Genomic DNA, 20,615 nt, shown 5'->3' with positions numbered 1-20,615 from the left:
ATTTGGTATAGCCATTATGGAAAACAGTATAGAGATTCCTCAAAAGACTAAAAATAGACTTACCATATGATCCCACTCCTGGGCATATATCCAGAGGGAACCTTAATTTGAAAAAAAATACATGCACCCCAATGTTCATAGCAGCACTATTTACAATAAACCAAGACATGGAAACAATCTAAATGTCCACTGACAAGATGACTGGATAAAGAAGTTGTAGTATATTTATACAATGGAATACTACTCAGCTATTAAAAATAAAATAATGTCATTTGCAGCAACATGGATGGACCTGGAGATTGTCATTCTAAGTGAAGTAAGCCAAAAAGAGAAAGAAAAATACCATATATCACTTATATGTGGAATCTTAAAAAAAAAAAAAAAGACAAATGAACTTATTTGCAAAATATAAACAGACTCACAGACATAGAAAACAAACTTATGGTTACTGGCAGGGGCTGTGGGGGAGGGGTAAATTGAGAGTTCGAGATTTGCAGATACTAACAACTATATATAAAGTAGATAAACAACAAGTTTATACTATATAGCACAGGGATCTTGTAGTAACTTATGGTTAAAAAGAATATGAAAACAAGTATATATATATATGTTCCTATATGACTGAAGTATTGTGCTGTACACCAGAAACGAACACAATATTATAAACTGACTATACTTCAATAAAAATATATTTTTTTAAAAAGCTTTCTTTGCCTGTTAAATTTTGTCCGGTATGATTTTTGCTTTGACACATGTTTGCAAAAGAATTAATGTATCTGGGTATTCATTTGTAGCAAAACTTAACAGCCCCTGGCTCCACCTGTGACTCACACTAGTCTCTAAAAGATTGTAAGCTCCTGGTAGAGAGAGACTAACCCAAAAACTGACTGCATCTAACAATGTCCTCTCTATATAACCATGTGTTCACATATGTGAATCAACATGCAGTTATTACTATTTTCAGTACCTGAATCAATATACATATCAGAGTTTAACTTATGAGAAGCCAGAGGACTTGCAATTCTTTCACAGGTGGTTATTATGGTGATGCAGCAAAGCAGGCTGCAAAAGAAACACATTTTTTAAACCACTTTATTGAGGCATGATTGACATACAAAAAGCTGTATGCATTAAATGTATACAACTTGACGAGTTTGGAGGTAAGTATACACCCATGAAATGATCACCACCATCTATGCCATAAATGTATTCATCACTTCCGAAGCTTTCCTCATATCATCCTTACTTATCATTTTTTCTGTGATAAAAATACTTAACAGAAGATCTATCTATCCTCTCAGCAAATGTTTAAGTATATAATACAGTATTGTTAACTATAGGTGCTACGCTGAACAGTAGATTTCTGAGATTTATTCATCTTATGTAACTGAAACTTTGTACCCTTTGACTAATACCTCCCCATTTTTCCTAACCCCGGTCCCTAGCAACCACGGTTCCAACGCGTTGCTTCTAGGATTTACACTCCTCGTGTAAGTGGTATCATGCAGTATTTTTCCTGCAGTGTCTGGTTTATTTCAACCAAGCATAATGTCCTCCAGGTTCATCCATTTGTTGCAAATGGCAGGATTTCCTTCTTTTTTAAACTTGAATAACATTTCATTTTCTGGGTTTGCCACATTTTCTTTACCCATTCATCTGTTGATGGACATTTCGGTTCCTTCCATATCTTGGCTATTGCCAATAATACTGCATTGAACACAGGAGTGAAGATCCCTATTTGAGATACTGATTTAATTTCCTTTCAATGTATACCCAGAGTGGTATTACTAAATCATAGGGTAGTTTCATTTTAATTTTTTGAGGAACTGGCAATGCTGTTTTCCACAGTGGCTGCACCAATTTACATTCCCAGCAGCAATGCACAAAGATTCCCTCTTCTCCTCATCCTCCCAACACTTTTTGGTTTTTGGTTTCTTTGATTTTTTTTTTTCAATAATAGCCATCCTAACAGGTGTGAGGTGATACCTCAGTGTAATGTTGATTTGCATTTCTCTGAAAATCAGTGATGTTGAGCACCTTTGCAAGTACCTGTCAGCCATTTGTGTGTCTTCTTTCAAAGTCAATGCATTTCAATGCAACTTTACAAATAGACTTTTAGAGATGTATTATAGATGCATAAATGTACAAATCTTGAGAAATAGCAATATCAAGCATTTGTCAATAGTAATGATTTAAACATAGTTAATTTAGCTCTATAATATTTTTACTGAAAGATGCAGAAAGAATAAATGTAACACAGATGCAGAACAAATATCTCAGGAAAAACATAAAGAATATAAAACTCCTGTCTTAAAATCCTTCAATAGTTTCCAATCACTTAAAGCATAAAGTAAAACATGTTAATATATCAAAGACTTCAATCAAATCTGGACCAGATCAAATTCCTCCCCTCTCTCTCTTTGCATTTGCTCCTACATCCTTTGTACTCAGTGTCTTCTAGTTAACGGAGAGGAACTGCCCTTACATCTAAAAACCTGAAATAGCCAAGTCTATTAACAAGAGTACCTAAAACTTTTACATACATGACTGGGTTAGCAAATAGGTAATAGAATTATTGTGTGACATCCAAATCCAAAAACCCTATGAAGTCTCCTCACATCTCAATATGATCAGTTCTCTACATTTTTGAAGGCAAGTTCACATCTATTATCTTTTCTGCCACTAGCAGTGAGTTAAGTATTATTATGAAGTCCACTATATGAGAAATTTTTGTTGATAGTTAATTTTTACAGCTTTGTGAGGTATAATTAATATACAAAAAAACTGCACATATTTAACACATGCAATTAGATGCTGAGAGAGTGTAAATTTCTTAGTCATATATCAACGTGGGTCTTAAGAAGGGCTTTCAGCCCATTTTTATGTGGGATTGACCAGATCCCAGGAGTGATAAAAGCAATCTCTGATTCCATACAACCTGCTTTATGTTCCCAGAAGGGTGCTAGGACTGAAATGCTCCCAAAGTGATAAAAAATGGGCTGAACATCCCCAGAACAACCAACAGGGTTAACTTAAGTTTTCACCTGAGTCCCCAGAGCAGCAGGTGAGCACATAACACAGATTTAGAATGACAGATGCTTCTCTGTAAAGTTACAGGAACATAAAGGCTAGAGGGACAGAAGGGCCTTCTTCTTGGACCCAGGTTGAGCTTTCTGGAAAAAACTTGCCTATAGAGCACCTCTCCACATACAGGCTGCATCATTGTCTGGAAAGCTTTGTACTAGGTACTCTAAGGCCATGGAAACTGCCCTCCAAAGGGAAGAATAATCCTGAGTTTCCAACTTGGCATAGCCATCAGCATATCGTTAAATCCTTTTTCCTTCACTTACATGAAAGGGATTTTGTCCTTTGCCTCTGTTGATATTTCACAATCACTTTCTCCCTTGTGAAAAACAAGCAGAGAATCACAAAACTACTAAGTGGTAGATTTGGTGGTTCAGAAATTCCAATGACATGTCCAATGCCCTTCTACTGTCTGCTTAATATGTAAAGGAATCCTATAATATAAACCTTATAAATCACAGAACTGATCCCAAAGTTTATCGTCAGAAAAGGATAAATGCTTTAAAGTTGCTGAGGGAGTTCTGTTTCTGATGAGGATGTGGAATGGTGCAAAAGACCATCATTCCCATGGTAACAACAAGAAAAAAAATCTGCGTCTCTATAAAGCCATCAAAGAGCAGTGGCAAAAGAGCCTTAATGAGCGATGTTCCAGAGAGACAACCAAAGAGCTGCAGATGCTTCCACACTTAGCAGCGAATTCCAATCTGACTTTGCAAATTCCAAGCAAACTTGCCATAGATGTAAGGGGGAGGGGTGAGAAGAACCAGACAGGTTTTAACAGTGAGGGCAGTAAAAGAAAACAGAATCTATAATAGCTCAAATACAAAGAACTGTCTCTCCACCCCTACATCCCCTAGGAATATTTCTGAGAAAGTAGCAGAAATAATTATGAGAATAGTGCTTAAACACTGAAAAAATTTTGGCCCATTTCATGGTGCTCAGATCCCAGGGCCCTGCAAAATTTAAATCCATAAGTAAATCATAACCAACTAAGCTAAAAATCAAATGCTTTCAAGTTCAAACCTTGGGAAGGTCAAAAGGATTTGTTTGTTTCTTAGTAACAACAGTAGTAAAGAAAATTGGGGGTTCCATATCTTGGCTATTGTAAAAAATGCTGTGATGAATAGACAAGTGCAGATATATTTTCAAATTGGTGTTTTTTACTTTCTTTGGATAAGTACCCAGAGGTGGAATGGCTGGATTAGATGATAGTTCTAGCCTTAATTTTTGAGAAAGCTCCATAGTATCTTCCATGATGGTTGCACCAATTTGCATTCCCACCAACAGTGTAGGAGGCTTCCCTTTTCTCTGCATCCTCTCCAACACTGGTTGTTCCTTTCTGATGACAGCAATTCTAACAGCCATGTGGTGATATCTCATTGTGAGATGTATATCTATACACAGTGGAATACTCCTCAGCCACAAAAAGAAAAAATGAGATCTTGCCATTTGTGACAACATCAATGAACCTTGAAGGTATTATGTTAAGTGAAATAAGTCGGATGAAGAAAGACAAACACCATGTGATTCTACTCATATGTGGGCTATAAAAAGATTTTTTTTAAATTTTAAATAAGTGAACAAACCAAATCAAACAAACAAAAAAATAAAAGCCACATAGATAAAGAGAAGAGAGTAGTGGTTACCAGAGGGGAAGTGTGGGGAAGGTGAAATGGGTAAAGGGGGATCAAATGTATGCCGATGGATGGAAACTAAATTTTTGGTGGCGAGCACACTGTAGTGTATACAGAAGCAGAAATACAATGTTGTACACATGAAACTTAAATAATGTTATATATATATTATGTTATATATAAACATATAATGTTATAAACTTATAAAATGTTACCTCAATTTAAAATTTTTTAATTAAAAATAATAAATAAAAGGTTCCAGTCAAGACAGTGGAGTGGTAGGACAAGCTTGCCTCTCCTTGTGACTACAAAGAAACCACAACTGAATGCTAAACAACCATCAAAAAAAAGACTGGAACCTAGCGAAAAAGATCTTCTGCAACTGGAAACATAAAGAGGGAACCACAGCAAGATGGTAGGAGGGGTGTGCTAGTGATGTAATTGGGCCCCATACCCCCTGGGTGGTGATCCACAAGCTGAAGTTTTGTTGAGTCGCAGAGGCCCTCCCACAGGAGTGAGAGCTCTACGCCCCACGTCAGGCTCCCCAGCTCAGGTCCCAGCATTGGGAAGAGAAGGAGACCCCAGGACATCTGGTTTTGAAGGCCAAGGGGGCTTGGCTCCGGGAGCCTCACAGGACTGGGGGAAACAGACTCCACTCACTTGAGAAGCATACACAGAAACTCATGTGCACCAAGTCCAAGGGCAGAGTCAGTGATTTCATAGGAACCTGGGCCAGACCTGCCTGCTGGATTTGGAGGGTCTCCTGGGGATATGGGTGATGGCTGCGGCTCACCCAGGGGACATAAAAGCTGGTGGCAGACATTCCAGGAGTGTTCATCTACATGAGCTTTCTTGGAGGATGACATCTTGATTGGATCATTAGCACCAAGACCTAGCCCCACCCAACAGCCTGTAGGGAAGCCTCAGGCCAAACATCATACAACCCATCCCACCCATCATCAGATGTCCTTTAATCCAGCAGTGGGCAGGCACTGGCTCCTCCTGCCAGGAAACCTGCATAAGCCTCTAGTCCAGCCCCATCCACCAGGGGCAGATACTAGAAATAAGAAAACAATAATCCCAAAGCCTGTGTAAGGAATCCACAAACACATAGAAAGATAGACAATATGAAGCAATAAAGGAATATCTCCCAGGCCAAGGCACAAGATAAAATCCCAGAAAAAATAAGTCATAAGGAGATAGGTAATTTATCTGAGAAGGAGTTTAAAGTAATGATGCCCAAGATGTTCAGAGAACTCAAGAGGAGTACAGATGCACAGAGTGAAGTTTTTAGCGAAGAGTTGGAAAATATGAAGAATACCCAGAGTTGAAGAATAAAATCACTAAAATGAACAATAGACTAGAAGGAACCAAGAATAGACTAAATGAGGCAGAAGAACAGATCAGTGAGCTAGAAGACAGATTAGTACAAATCACTACTTCAGAACAGAAAAAAGAAAAAAGAATAAAAAGGAATGAGGATAGTTTAAGAGAACTCTGGGACAACATGAAGTGCTCTAATATTCGCATTATAGGGGTCCCAGAAAGAGGAGAGAGAAAGAAAGGCCCTGAGAAAATTTTGGAAGAGATAATAACTGAAAACTTCCCCACCTTGGGGAAGGAAACAGTCACCCAAGTCCTGGAAGCACAGAGAGTACCACACAGAATCAACCCAAAGAGGAACACACCAAGGTACATAAGTCATCAAATTGATAACAATTAAGGATAAGGAGAAAATATTAAAATTAGCAAGAGAAAAGCAACGAATAACATACAAGGGAACTCCAGTAAGATTATCAGCTGAGTTTTCAGCAGGAACTCTACAAGCCAGAAGGGAGTGGCATGATATATTTAAAGTGATGCTAGGGGGAAACTTATAACCAAGAATTCTCTATCCAGCAAGGTTTTCATTCAGACTTGATGCAGAAATCAAAAGCTTCACAGATAAACAAAAGCTAAAAGATTTCAGCACCACCAAACCAGCTTTACAACAAACGTTAAAGGATCTTCTCTAGTCATCAAACCATAAGAAAGAGAACAAAAAGAAGAAGGGTGGGGAGGGGGGAGACCTACAAAAGATTTCTTTGGCTATTCAGGGTCTTTTATAGTTCCTTGTAAATTCTGGAATTGTTTGTTCTAGTTCTGTGAGGAATGTCACGAGTATTTTGATGGGGGTTGCATTGGATCTGTGGACTGCTTTGGGTTGTGTGGCCATTTTGATAGTGTTGATTCTTCCAAAACAAAAGTATAAGAAATCTTTCCATTTCTTTATGTCATTTCAATTTTCAGAGTATAGGTAACCTCCTTGGTTAAGTTTATTTCTAGGTATTTTGTTGTTTTTGATGTAATGGAAATGTCTCTGCCAGTTACAAAATTCTGGTTTTTGAAGTGAAAAAAAAAAAAGTGAATGAAGAGCTGCAAATGGCAAAATATCCTTCTTTTTTATGGGTGAGTTGTATTCCATTACTTATAAATATCTATATGCTGCATCTCCATTATCTATTCATCTGTTGATGTGCACTTAGGATGCTTCCATATCTTGGCAATCATAAATAATGTTGCTGTTAATAGCAGGGTGTATGTGTCTTTTTGAGTTAATTCTTATTTTGTGGTTGGCTTTATTCCTTTGATAACTATGTAAGTTTAAAAAGCTAAAGCTCTAAATGTTCTTAGAAACAATGAACAGTACATACATGTAAATTTAAAAATATATGTGCATTAAAAAAAAAGATCTATCAAGCCATGAAAGACATAGAAGAAACTTAAAAGACATATTATTAAATGAAAGAAGCCAGTCTGAAAAGGCTACAAACTGTACGATTCCAACTAAATGACATTCTGGAAAAGGCACAGCTACAGAAACAATAAAAAGATCATGGTTTCCAGGGATTTGGGAAGAGGGAGGGAGGAAGGAAGGAATAGATGGAGCACAAGGGATTTTTAGGGCAATGAAATTATTCTGTATGATACTGTAGCGGTGGCTACATGTCATTATGCATTTGTCAAAGCCCATAGAATGTACAACATCAAGAGTGAACCCTAATGTAAACTATGGACTTTGGTTGATAATAATGTACCCGTGTTGGTTCATCAATGTACCAAATATGTCACACTGATGAGGGATGTTGAGGGTAGGGGAGAATATATGTGTGGGTGGGGAGGGCTATGTGTGAACTCTGTATTTTCTGCTCAATCCTGTGAACCTGAAACTGCTCTAAAAGAACAAAGTCTATTAAAGATAAAATAAAAAGAATAAATAAATAAATAAATAAGTTGAGCTGAAGGACAGAGTGAGATCTGCTAAATCATAACTGAAATCAGATACACTAACTGCAGCTGCAGTCCAGCTCTGACCCAAACTGAAGTGAAATCTAAAAGAACAGACCCTGCATTAGCTGCCTGGCTGCAGAAAGTTCTTGTACCCTCTGGGAATAAAGAAAATGAGAAAGAAAAGCATTATATTTCACTTTTGACTGTTCTTTAATGACTGGTATACAATAAAAAATTATAAGATAGGTAAAGAAGTAAGTAAATTGACCCATAATCAATTTAAAAAATTCAATAAGGACAGACAAGAATGACTCTGACACTGAAATCTACAAAGACTCTAAAACAAGTGTTCTAAATATGTTAAATAATTGAAAGAAAAAGATACATTGAATGAGTTTAGAGATGGTAGATTTTATATAAATAAAATTCAAAGTATCAAACTGAAAAAAACAATTTTTTAAATAATTGAATACTGCTGGAGCCTGCAGTCCCTCTCTGCCTGGCCTCTTCATGGGAGTCTCTCCATACTGCTGCCTGAGCTTCCTCAGAGTGTGGTGGTTGTGTAAACAAGAGTAAAGTGTCCCAAGAAACGGGAAGTAGAAGCTATCAATTTCTATTGTCAGGGATGCAGATAGAGACCTCCACTTCTCACTGGAGGAGTGTCACAGAATTTGGGGGCCATTACTGAATCCACCACAACAAGAGAATGGTTAAACAAACCATGGTATATTGATACAATGTAGCTCTACTTAGCAATAAGAAGGATGGAGTATTAATACACACAATGTGGATATATTTCAAAAACATTTTGTTTGGTGAAAGAATCCAGACTCACAGGAATACTAAGTCAGTCCATTTACATAAAATTCAAGAACAACCAAAAATAGACATCAGAAGAGTGGTCGCCTCTGAGAGAGCAATGGATAGAAATGGGGCACACAGAAACTTTGAATGTGAGGAAATATTCTATATCTTTATTTTCATGTTGGTTTCATAGGTTTATAGAGGTATCAAAGCTCACCGAACTGCATGGTTAAGACCTCTGAAAAAAAAAAAAAGACCTCTGCATTTTACTATATACAAATTAGACTGAAATAGAACTGTTCAAAACACAAATAAAAAATTATTTAAGACAAGCACTTGTGTGGTTCTGGATTAGATACTGATTTGGACAAATTAGATATTAAAAACATAATTGGGACATGTGGAAATATTTTATCATGTTTCAGTTATTAGGTGAGATAAAATTTATTGATCTGTAAAGACCAAGATAGTCAACTGAAAAAAGCATATTATAATAAAATAATGTGTACAGTATGATTTTCTATGGTTAAAAATATAAATTTACAGAGCTTTGTCAGGGAAGTGAAAATGCTTTCTATGATATTATCATGGTGGATACACATCATTATACATTTGTCCAAACCATAGAATGTACAACACCAAGAGCAAACTCAAATGTAAAATATGGATTTTGGTTGATACGATGTGTCAATGTAGAGTCATCAGTTGTAATAAATGTACACACTCTGGTGGGGGCTCTTGGTAGTTGGATAGGCTATAACGTGTTGAGAAGGTGGTATATGGGAAATCTCTGTATCTTAATTTTTTCTGTGAACCCAAATCTGCTCAGAAATTTCTTAAAAATACAGATATGCATATAATATTACTCACATGTATTCTTAGGGAAAATGTAGGTGGGTATGCTCTAGGGTGTTACTGTGGTAACCTCCATGCCATGAGAATGTATGTTTCTATTTTATATTTTTGCTTGCATGGCATTTTCTGATCTTGTACAAAGCACAAGTATTGCTTCTATAATAATAAAAGTCTATGTAAATAACTTGTATTTTGTTTGTGAAAACAGTGCTGAAAAATCTTTTCTAAAAATCTGTCCCCCAAATATGCCATTTTACCATTATTTCAATTAGAATATAGTATGTGCAATATTTAGTAGAAGATTGAATAAAGTGTAACAACAGGTAACCTTAACTAAACACTTAATATGTGTCAATCACTATGTGTTGCTCTTGCATTTAATCCTTGCAACAGCCTTATGAGAAAGATGCTGTTACTTTGGGGGCATTTACAAACGACGAGCCTGAGGCTCAGCACAGTCTCCAAACCAGGAAAATTCAGAGTCCCCACTCGTCATCATTCCTGACTATGGAATCACTCAGTGTTCAGGCTACATGGGCATCATCTCCTTCATTTTCAAAGCACTATTTTGAGGTTGCAATGGCTCACACGGGAAACCAAGGATCCTAAGACGTGAACTAACTTACTTGCTCAAGGTCACAAGCCAGCCACTGGCATAGTGATGTGAAGGCAGGTATGTCTGCTATTGACCAGCAAATGCTACACTGAATCCCTGCCTTTATCAGCAGGATGCAATAATTTCATGGGAAGCCCTAGCAAAGACTATAACTCCATGCTTCTACTGCACAACTTACAAAATGCCCAGATAAGAGAAGTGATATTTATGAAGGGTTATTTGAAGGAAATGAGCCCATCCATTTCTTTATAATCTAGAGCTAAAGCCTGATCATCAGAACACTGCAAGTTCAGAACGTATTATCCTGGCCTCCTGCAAAATTGCTTTCCCTGAGTTCAACGTTCTGTCCTTAGCACTTATTGAGGGATGAGTCAAGAAAACATTCCATGAAGCCCATAAATGTGTTTGCAATAGAGAAGTCTTAATTGAACACTCTTACCTGGCCTCTCTCACTCTCCTATTGATAAGGTGAAGCTCCCAATGAGAACTAGCCTTTAAATTTAGGTACTGGAGGAAACTTTACATTCCTTGAGACTTTTCCTTAGCATTTAATTTATTTTTTATTTTAAAAACACTGAAATAGTGCTTACCTTGTGCCGGCCACTGTTCTAAATGCTTTACTAATACTGGTGCATTTGATTTAATCCTCATAACACCCCTATACAAGGAAGTTACTTCTGTCATCCTTATTTAGCTTATAAGGAAACTGAGGCACAGGGCGATTACTTAATTTCCCCAAGGTCATACAGTTAATAAGCATCTTTTTCTTCTTTACTTGCAATTTGAAAACAAATGTATTTTCTTTTTCACTGGGCTTGCTAGGTGGTTCGGAAGCAGAGTTTTATTCAACCCCGGAATTTTGGTAGGATTCTTTCACTTGCATACATGCAGTTTGTTTGCCTTTGAAGTTCTGATATTGCATTATATTTTGCATTTTCTTTGTTCCTGGATGGATAGATATAAGAATAAAAATAAGGTTGAAGCCAAAGCCTAAGATCTAGATAAAACTATGATTACATATGCAATTCCTATATGCTAAGACAAGTAATTTGTAACATTAAATCAAAGGGGAAGAATCATCTCTGTATTTGATTGAAGGTTTAATATAAGTTTGAATTAAATCAAATTCTCAAACAAAGATATGAAAGTAATTCAAATAAGAGACTAAATAAGTTTAGACAAAAGGGAGGAGAATGGTAATTTTAATACAATTTTTAATGAATAATGGTAATTTTTAAAGCACAAATTCAGTGGTTTCAGAAGAAAAGGTAAAAATATATACAGGAGTCTGTCATACTGCCCAGAGCTTATCTTTTTTAAAGCAATTTTTCCTATATAGAGTCAAAAAAAGTAATAAATTTAACAAGGCACAGGAAAGCACTCAGGAGCCTGAGTATAAAGACCACATTCTGGAACATAGTGACACTGAGAAATACCTGTTCCTGTCTTTTGTTGCAAGTAAGGTCCTTCAGCAACAAACAGATTTTCATTCACAGCCAATTCCAACTTAGTACAGAGGTGAGAGTTTAGCTCTGCAGCTGAACCAAAGCCACTTCATACAGGGAAGTATTTTTCAACTTTGTCTCTATAATACTCCTTTGTCAGAAAAGTGGTGAGAAGAACTGTTCCCTTGGCCAATGGATGGCGTCTGTGAAAAGAAACACCAGTTTATTTGGATGTTATTTCTTTATCAAGTTGCTTATTCCAGGATCATTCTTCTAAAAAGCTTAAGATACTGCCAATATTGTTGTGTCAACACAGGAGCTGAGAAGCCAGTTGAATATTTCTCTGACCAGAAGTGTCACAAGTTCAAGGCAAAGGTCTCATCTACGGTAGGAAGGCGGTGGGACTCTGCTTCCAGGGGTACCTGTGTGTCTTAGTTTCCTCGGGCTCCATTAGCAAATACGACAGGCTGAGCCTCTTCAACAAAGGAGTTTTTCTCACAATTCTGGAGGCTGCAAGTCTGAGATCAAGGTGTCAGTGGGTTGATTTCTTCTGAGGCCTCTCTCGTTGGCTTGTAGGTGGCCACCTCCTCCCTGTGTCTTCACATGGTCTTCCCTCTATATGTGCCTGTGTCCTCTTCTTATAAGGACAACAGTTATATCGGGTTAGAACCCACCCTCATGACTTCATTTTAACATAGTTACCTCTTTTAAAACCCAATCTCCAAACACAGTCACATTCTGAGGTAAAGTAAATGTAAATTTTAAGAGCTCTAATTCAGCTCATGAGACTGTATCTGGGCACTCATGTCCCCTCTCATTTCTCTACCATGTTCTGAGCAGACCAGGTATTTTGTGGCCAAGATATCAATCACAGCAGCCCCATTTCTCAGAAGTCCCAAGAATGACTTAAAAGGTGATGATTTTCTGCTGAAAGCCAACTGAAATGACTTAAGGGGAGAGATTTTTGATTACAAAATAAATAAAGATCTCAGTTTTCTAAGCTTTTCTGTGACATAAATATGAATTGAAAAGAATATCCCAAACTACTTCACAATAACAGGAATGAAAGTGACATTTTAATTACTGAGGCCCTGGCGAGGCATTAAGAGAGAGCTCAAAGGAGACCAGATCAGAAGTTGAGGTGGGAAATAGGGAGGCCTCACTCCCTCAGAAAACTTAAACTGTGTCCTCACTCTATTTTAATACAGAACTTCCCATTACAACACCCGCATCAAATCAAAAAAATCAAAGTAAAATTGGAAAAGGCAAATTATACATAAATCAATGCAGCCTTCCTAATAGTCAAAGAAGATGCTATCGATGCTGTCCAGGTTGTCTGAATAAAATACTTGTCTGAACAAAATTTAAAAAAAAAAATGCAAGGAGGCTTCCTGGCCTCCCTCTATTCACTGTGTACTCCAAACATTCCAGGTTCCCTCACTGTTTGCACAGTTTGATCCAAAGCACCTCAGCCTCCTGAAATATGAGCCATTGTTACATTTCACTACAGCCAGATCTTTCTAAGGATTTCCACAGCACGCTGGAGCAGGAGAGGATATTACACTCATCAAATCCAGAGGGCCCATGTGATATTAATAGCTTTCTCAGAAGAGGGTTTGTAGACAGAAAGTCTGAGGAGTGCAAACTTTACACTGTCTGTTGCTTCTTGTTGCTCTGATCCCACAAACTTCTCAAAGCTTCGTGGTCGATAAAATGTATAGTGTTATACATTTCATAATATTTTATATATATATATATATATATATATATATATATATATATAATCATAATATTTGTAATATGTGTAGTATTATGGTATACATATTAAATATTATATATAAACTTCAATATTTACCATAATATTATATTTAATATATATCACAATATATGTAACATTATGATACATATAACGTACATTAAATATTATATATACAAGCTTTAGTATTATAGTTTGAATACCCCAATTATAAGACAGATCCAAAATTTTACATAGTATTTAGTGCAAAGGAGTATGTAGCTTTTTATAACTTGCTTGACCCCAGATGCACTGTTACAAAGCTGGCTCTTAGACCACACCTTGAGAAATACAGATGTAGCTCAACTGCCTCTTTCAACAGATTAAGAAACAGAGAGAGAAGGTTGATGCTCCTTCCCCAGGGGCAGCCCCAAGATCAGGACATAAATATCCTAACTCCCAGTGTCCTTTCTACTATGCCATTGAATGTCTTCCTAATGAATACTGGGTTCTGGACTTGGACAGAAGACCTGTACAGATATCCATTCAGGAAATTTGAACTTCTAAGTTGGAATGTAAGTTCTGACATAAATGATATATTTAATTCTCATAAAATATGCACTAAATGCTATGTAAAATTTTGGATTTGGCTTATAATTGGGATATTCAAATGAAGTAAAGAAGTCTTATAAATTGAACAAGTTCAAATTCTCACACTGACAAAACTCTTCCACAGGTTAACAGTCTGATTAGTACAGATTGTCATAAACAGTTGCTTATGAAAGTGTGACTGAGAACATGAGCAAAGAAAACCCACAGAAAATACAAAGTTCTCAGGGATGGGAGGGTATAGCTCAAGTGGTAGAGTACATGCTTAGCATGCATGAGGTTCAATCCCTAGAGCCTCCATTAAAAATAAATAAGTAAATAAATAAATAAGAGCCTAATTACCTCCTCTCCAAAAAACCCACAAAATTCTCAGCCAGAATATCTATGTCCCTTTTCTCTGACTACTTAATGAAAAGTGCAATTACAACTTTATTTTCCTTGCCATAAGAATAGTATTGCCAGGTAAAATACAGGATTCCCAGTTAAATTTGAATCTTAGATAAACAACAAATAGATTGCTAGTATAAGCAGCTCTCAAATATTGCATAAGATACACTGTATTTTTATTTTCTAAATCTGGCAATTCTGCCTATGAAGGATATTCACACTTAGTAAAAAGGCCTTCAGGAATGTAATAGATGAAAATGTTATTATAGATGAAAATGTTATTAGAAAGTAAAAGTTGACAGTAAGGAAAGGCCAGAAAAGGTTGATTATCTTTCAATAACTATAGCTCAAGTCTGAGATTTAAACCCAACTATCATACTAACGAACGTATATAAAATACATAAACAACAAGTTCATACTGTATAGCCCAGGGAACTATATTCAATATTTTATAGTAACTTGTGGTGAAAAAGAATATGAAAATGAATATATGTATGTTCATGTATGACTGAAGTATTGTGCTGTACACCAGAAATTGACACATTGTAAACTGACTAAACTTCAATAAAAATATATATACAAAAAAAATTTAAAATAAATAAATAAAATAAACTTAACTATCAGAGATGAGAGACTAAGGAATAAATTTGTGGATTACATTACATTTTCTACATTCCCAACTTGAGCCTCAATGAAAAGTACCAAATATAAACCTGTGCTTTAAATTGTACATTTGTATCTACAACAGAGAAAACAAAAACTTTAGGAACTATTCCATGCATAACCCATTTATGGGTTAGTTTCTTCATGTCTAATTAAAACTGTTTAATACGTGTCTACTCCAGACTGTGGTGTCAGTCCTGAGCTCTGAGCCGGGCAAGTGTTAGCATTCAGGAAACACGGTTGGTTGAATGAATGAATGAACAGTCAATTCCCACGTCATTTTTATGTTGGCACCACTAGCTAAAAGCAGAGAAAGAAAACTAAAATGTTTTCATGACAGATAATGTAAGAAGTGTGTTGCTGGAATATATTAAGGAATGGTAGGGTGTGTGGCAAACTATACAACACTTGCCTCTCATCTGTCTGTGAACTCTGGTCAAGATAAGCAGTTTGGAGGGGAGAAGAGATATGGAGCTAAACAACACAGTTTATAAAAGTTGACCAAGTGTCCCAAATTGAAAAGTTCCTGAAATCACACTGCCACCACTGAAGGCTAGGCCCAGCTTGAAAGGGGTGAAATAAATCACATGGGGATGAACAACAGTCAAAAGTATATTGCTAAAATAAATTGGAAACAAGTGGCATCCTCATTCCAGAAACAGATACCTGAGATATTTATCTGCTTATGAACTATCTTCTTCTCTTCTGAGTAATTAAAGATATGCGACTTGTAGATATTAAGGAATCATACCATTCAAGATGGACCTTTGTGCCCCAAGGAAAAAAAAAAAAAAATACTGCCCCATCAGAATGTAACAAATTCCAAGTACAAGAGGCCCCACAATGAGAGTTACATGCATGCATAAATCCAAAGCCTGGTTTCAGGGTTCCTGGATCAGCTTTGTCAAGAATCAGACCTTCTTTGAGAACATGGCATGTTAATTCACTGTTTGCTGATTTAGCCCCCTCACTGCCTTCTTGAAGTGGAAAAATAAAAGACTCAATGCAAGGTAATCAAGTGTTGGGATGCCCTTAACCAATCTTTTCAGTGCATATCTCTGTCCATTTGATTCTTCCTAGAAGCAGAAGTCAAGGCAGGGGTAGGCCTGTGATGATAAGAGAGGGATGGAGCAGAAGGTGGGAAGAGACTTCAGACTGTGGTGCAGAACGACAACTGTGAAAGGAAAGAGGGAAGGCAGGACTGGGTAGGAAGAGCCTTCTTCCACAGCACATTTTTGAGAAATTTCAACCAGACCAATGGAGGATCGCTGATTAAAAAATTGCTTGTTAAGAGAATCTTGTATTAAGCAAAAATGTGCCAACTAGTAGCCTCTACCACGCTCAGTTTTGACTGAAAGAAGCCCAGGAGAAGCATGGACTCAGCATGAATGCGGTGACGGAACTAGAGCGGTGACAGCTGGTGCTGTCAATCAACTATGCTCTCAGCAGCAGGTCCCCTTGATGGAGATCTTAGCAGTGCACTTCCATGGTCACTACATGATCACAGACATATGCCAAAGTGTTGTGGGGATTCTGGATCAAATCACATTGGCTGCTGAGACGTCTCAAACATGACAAGATGTGCTACTGAAAACTTTGTAAAATATATTAACTGAGGCACTGCTATCTGAAGCAGACTATGCAGAACATAATTTACCACTTGCTACATTATTCAGTGTCTTTGCTTGTAAGAGTAATTATTAGACCCTTAGGTAACACAACAATGTCCTCAGGAACTACTGGTGTGTATTAGCTCTTCTGCTAAGTGGGGTAAGTCTAATAACTCTGCTGGTAACACTTTTGTCACTTTGTAGTTTCATAATCCCCCTGTCAGATGACCATCTGTCACTGCTTTCTACTGTCAAATGTTCCTACCTCTACAGGTCTTATCTGTCTATGGTTAATTTTTTGCATGAAAAATTTCAATTTAATCCAAAACCAGAAAGAATAGTATAAATGAATGAATTCCCAGATAATCACCAAACAGCTTCCACAATTAACACTTGGCTAGTCTTGTTTCATTTATACTCCACGCATATCCCCACTCCAATAAATTACTCAGAAGCAACTCCCCAGACATCATATTATTTGATCTTAAATATTTCAGTGTATACTTTTAAAACATAACATCATTATTTTAAAAGAATCAAACTACCATTATCAAAACATTTCTTACAATAATTACTTATCAAACATCCAAATATTCACATTTCTCCAAATGGTTCATAAATTTGACATTTGCTTTTTCAATGAGCCAATTTAGATCTACACACTGTGATTAACTGACGTGTCTTTTATGTCTCTTTTAGTCCATGTTTCCCTCAATCTCTCTTTCTCTTCTTCTCCTGTTGGCAATTTATTGAATTACAGGTCATTTTTCCTGTAGCATTTCTACCTCACGGATTTTGCTGATTTTAATCTCTGTGAAGTCATTTAATATGTTACTCATTCCTCCTGTGTTTCCTGTAACATGGTGGTTGGAGCTACATCCTTGAACAGATTCTCTAGTAGATTCCTCATGATGAGCTCATGGGGAAAATGTTCCAGAGTTCTCAGAAGTTCCTCAGTTTGACTGTAGGTTTTATATTTGAATGCCAGTTTAGCACTTTTCTCATTTTTTTCCTTGAGTGTTTTGATTATGTTACTCCATTGACTTCTATCATAAAAGTTTGTTGTCACAAAGTCTAATTCAAAATTTATTTTCTTTTCTTAACGAGGGACTTGGTTTTGCCTACATGCTCAAAGATTCATTTTATTTATCGTTAAGTGTAATACTTTTACTAGTATATAAAATTGTTGACCATCCTGGGTCAATTTTCCCATGTCTGTGATATGTCATTTCATTATGCAGGTCCACACATCATTTTATTTCAGAGAACTTTTCTTAAATTACAGTTTTCATCATTTGTTCTATTACATTGAGATTATTTCCTCAAGAACTTCAGGAACATTGAAATACCTCTGTCTGTTTACTATAGCAAGAACTTCTGGAGATATGCTTAAACTGATTCTTGGAACATGGGTAAGCCAATGGAGCATGGGAGAGATAGGAAGTTCTATATTGGAAGACAGAACTCCACATGCAAGAGCATAGATGCTTAATTTGAGTAACTTCAGGTGTTGAATGAGGCTTGCTATAGCAAAAGTATAAAAGATGTGGAAGAGAAGACCAACTGGAGAGAGTGACAGGATCGTGTCCATAAAATGCTTTGTGTGTCAGCTAAATGTGTTCTGAGTTTTCTTTGAAAGCTAATAAGAAGAATTTTAAGATGTGGAGGAATATTTTAGAAACAGCCCATTGGTATCAGTGAAGAGAATTACCTAGAATAAAGGAATAAACAAAAAGATGGAGAACAGGAAAAAATGTAAGTACTGCTTTGGGCCTGGGAATCACAAGTGATTTATGAATTTTACCATTCATTCATTTAGCTCTCATAACAAATGTGTTAAGTAAGTTTCTACTGTTTCCATTTTCCAGATTAAGCACACACCACACACACTGAAACATAGAAGTGACTGCCTGGGATCTAAAGCCAGTAGCAACAAACTTCAAATCCCATATTTGTTTCATTAACTCTGGTTTATACTGGAGTTGACAAGACCAAAAATGAAAATAATACAAGGATTTGTGGATAGAGCTAAACAGAATCTTAAAGTAGCTATGATAGTATACAGAATTAACTGGAACTTATAGGCTTGAATGAGAAGGAGCAGCATCCAGGATGATTACCAGGCTTCAGCTGACTAACTCAGATCAAAATTGTCTTGTACTGAGTTTTCAAGAAAATAGGAGGTAAAGATGGAAATAAAGACAGTTCTCCAAAGAAGCGTAGCTGGGAAGAGGAAGGTGAAGTCACAGGGGAGCTATAGGTTGGTTGGAGGAATGTTTGTCTTAGATAACTATAGTTGTATACTATGTGCCCATAGAGAGGTTGAAATTAGGAAACCACAAAGGTGGAGCAGAGTGGAAGGCTCTTGGTAAAGTAATGACAGATGGCGGAGGAAGGAGAAAACGGATTCAAAAACACAAGCAAAGGGATTCGTATCATACACAAGCAGAAAATGTTTCCTCTACTGAGATGGGAAATAAAAAGATATGCTGACCCCCTAATATGCACCAACCATTGTAGTAAGCACTGTCACATACATGACCACATTTAATCTTTACAAAAGAACTCTGATAATGTTATTATCTACATTTTGCAAGTCACAAAACTGTATAGTAATTACCAGAATCAGGCTTCAAACCCATGTATTTTCTGAGTATCTCTAGTGTTAGTCTTTTGAGGAGTAATCATGGTACTGAGAGAAACCTGGATTAAAGTTCCAATTCCCCCATTAACTCTTACTTTAGACAAATCATTTACATCTATAATATTCCAACTCCTCATCTATAAAACAAGGAAATAAGATCTGAGGTTTCCGCCTGTTACAACAAGCTTATATGAACAAAGACCCTATTTCCTCATGCAAATTATTTCTAAGGATGCATTCATTTGTAAGCTATAACCCAGTCCCATCCTAGGTGAGAAAGACTCCACGTATAGTGAATGCAGAAGACCACTACCACTACTGTTACTGAATCTTAGGAATTATCTGCATAAAAGACTAGAAGTTTAGTGTCGAATACAATAATAGAGCTGAGAGAATCATTTTTATTGTCGAGAATTTGAATGGTAAATTTGCTACAGATTTATGTTATTTTACCAATTTTATCGCTAAAAGCTAATAAAATATTTTTTACCTATGAATATATAGCTTTTATTCTTGAAATTCAATTAAGTTTTAGCTTTATTGAGGTTTGATTGACAAATAAAAATTGTATACATTTAGGTTGTACAATGTGATTTTTAAAGTTGTACCATGTGATGATCTAATATACATATATATTGTGAAATGATTACCACAATCAAGTTAATTAATACATCTGTCACCTCACGTAGTTATCTTCATAAGTGTGTGGTAAGAACATTTAAGTTCTACTGTCTTAGCAACCTTCAACTATGCAATATAATATTGTTAACCATAGTCAACATGCTGTATATTAGATTCCCAGGAATTTCTTATCTTATAACTGAAAGTTAGTACTCTTTGTCCAACATCTCCCCATTTCCTCCCACCCCCTAGAGCCTGTCAACCACCATCCTACTCTCTGGTCCTATGAGTTCAAATTTTTAGATTCCATGTGTAAGTGAGATGATGCAGTATTTATTTGTCTTTCTGCATCTGACTTATTTCACTTAGCATAATGTCCTCCAGGTTCATCCATGTCGTCACAAATGTCAGGATTTCTTCTTATTAAAACTGAATAACATTCCACTGTATATATGTCCCACATTTCCTTAATCCATCCATCCATTGATGGAAACTTGGGTAATTTTCATACCTTGGGATTGCTGCAATAAATGTGAGAGTGCAGATGTCTCTTTGAGATACTGATTTCATTTGCTTTGGATATATATCCTGAAGTGGGATTGCCAGATCACATGGCAGTTTTATTTTTAATTTTTTGA

The sequence above is a fragment of the Camelus ferus genome, chromosome 9 (genome assembly GCF_009834535.1).
Source record: "Camelus ferus isolate YT-003-E chromosome 9, BCGSAC_Cfer_1.0, whole genome shotgun sequence".
NCBI classification, from domain to species: Eukaryota; Metazoa; Chordata; class Mammalia; order Artiodactyla; family Camelidae; genus Camelus; species Camelus ferus.
The sequence above is the reverse complement of the archived record's forward strand: the minus strand, read 5'-3'. Positions refer to the sequence as shown.